This window comes from Condylura cristata, unplaced genomic scaffold (assembly GCF_000260355.1).
Source record: "Condylura cristata isolate star-nosed mole 26May11 unplaced genomic scaffold, ConCri1.0 scaffold00003, whole genome shotgun sequence".
Taxonomy (NCBI): domain Eukaryota; kingdom Metazoa; phylum Chordata; class Mammalia; order Eulipotyphla; family Talpidae; genus Condylura; species Condylura cristata.
Window position 1 is genome coordinate 77742472 of NW_004567104.1, and position 2321 is coordinate 77744792.

Below are 2321 nucleotides of genomic sequence, written 5' to 3' on the forward strand. Positions count from 1 at the left end.
CCGGCCGCCCTCCCCCTCTGCCTGGCCCTCCGCGGCATCCTCGCCGGGCTCTGGGGACCGCCTGGCTCCCGGGCCGGCTCCCTCCTGGCCCCCACCGCGTGCGTGGCTGTCTGGGGCCTGTGTGACAGGGCGGGACCCCAGAGCCCGGCACCCCAGCTGCCGGGGCGCGGGGTCCTCAAGCCCAGAATACTGGCCATGAAGGCCGGTTGCTGGAAGTAAAATGTTTCTTTAATTCAAGGCCGTGGTTGGCGGCGCGTGTTCCATGTTTGACTCCCGGCGGGCTCCCTGCCGGACCCCGACCACCTGGCGGCCGGCCCGTGCCATTTCTCGTGGACACCTGCTGTCCAGCGGATGCACAGGCCTCGGCACACCGCCGCCCCTCTCACTTCCTCTCCCATTTGCGGAACACCTTAGCCGTGTGACTCTCTGGGGACCCCAAAAGAAAGAAAAGGCCTGGATGAAGCCACACACGTCCGCTGCAAGGAAGAGGCAGGACACGGGGTTACGGGGGCCCTCCAGCCTCCCCCACTTTGCAGCGGCCCAGGGTGGCTGTGGCCACTGGGGTCCTTGGGGACCGGACCAGGCCTGGGTCTCCGGTGCAGAGCCCGGGCTGGACACAGAGGGGGGCGAGAGACACGTGTGAGCTTCGCGGGATCCCGCCAGGACAAGGGCGCTCGCCCCCTGTGCCTCAGTTTCCCCATGTGGGGCCTGTGCGGTAGACAGTTTGCAGATACAACTGCAGGCCCCCCTCTGCCTCAGTTTCCCCATCGGTCAAGCTGAGACGGTACCAACGCCCGCCCGCCCGCCAGGCACAGGCCAAGGCCACGCTGTTTGAAGCATAGGCCCGCAGGTGGGGCAGGGACAGGACTGCCCGCCGGCCCCAGTCCCCTTCCTCACCTCTCACCCACCCCTAGGGGGACTGGGGACCCAGCCCCTCAGGGACCTGACCTCGCTGTGGGCGGCCCTGGCCTCCCCTGGTCACACAGACTCCCAGGCCCCCAGGGCTTCAATCACGGGGAACAGCACAGGACAAGCCAGTTCCTGGGGCGTTGCACTTCTGGGGCCCAAAGGGGGAGAAGGAGGAAACTGGGGGGCCCTGCCGCCTAGGGAGCCAGGGAGGCAGTGTGGGGTGCCCGGGCCCGCCCTGGGCCTTTCCCACGTCACCTGGCCAGCCCCGGCCCCGCGAGGCCCCTCCCAGAAGCCTCTGGTCTCCGAGCAGGCCCGGGCCAGGCTGGCAGTCCATGCTCCAAGCCATCGGCAGGCACTAGCCCACAGGGCTCCTGGGGGGAGCCCCCCAACTGCTTGCTTCCATGGCAACAGCTCAGCCTGTCCTTTCACCCCCCAGGCAGCTGGAGAACTCTCCGGAACGCGCGAGGGCCCGCAGACTGGGCCAGACCATCTGCCTCACCGTCCACGCCCACATGTTCTGCCACCCCAGAGCTGACTCCTGGGGCTCCGGCCGCACCCCCAGCTCTCATGACCCCGCGCAGAGTCTGCGCCGCTTGGAGAGCTGGGTGGGCCCCGTGCGAGCTCCGGCTGCACCCCGCTCTCTGGAGTCGATCCCCGAGCCTGCGTCCCCCCTCAGCCGGCTGGCTCCGGCCTCGCCCACACGTGGGGCAGGTTCCCGCCCCTGCCAGGCTCTGATTCCTTATCTGCAAAATGGGTCTCCCCTCTGACTCAGAGGTTGAGGGGCGCGGGGCTGGCACGCCCAGGAGCTGAGAACCAGAATTTGCTGCTCAGAGCGAGGAAAACAAAGCTGGCTGCCCACCCGTGCCCGTAGGCTGCCCAGCCTGGGCTGTAGTGGGAGGGGCCCATGGCAGCTTGCGGGGCGGGCACCCCCAGACAGCTCCCCTGCCCCACCAGCGGGGCTCCCTCCGTCTGCTCTGGAACATTCCTTCCTCCCGCCTGCTCCAGTCTCCAAGCCGGAACCGCCCTGGGCTGCGCCGCCTCAGCACGCCAGTCCCGGGACCCGGGACCCCGCCACCCCCGAAGAGCCGTCTCTTCCGCCTTGACCTCGGGCGATGCCAGCCTCCGTCTCCCGAGGGTCTGGCTGGGGGAGGAGGCCTCCGTGCCCCCTCCGGCGGTGCTCAGGCCCCCATCGCTGTCGGGGACGGAGGAGACCCCAGGGCCAGGGACTGCCGCGACTGGAAGCGCCCCACTGCTCCCCAGTCATGGGTGGCACCCCGGGGCCCCCTTTGGGCTCCAGGACGCGGGGGGCAGGGACACACGACCTGGAGACGCGCATCTAACACATGTGCGTTGCGGGCTCACATGCTTGTCACGCGCACGCGCACGCCAACCCGTCACGCGCACGCCAACCC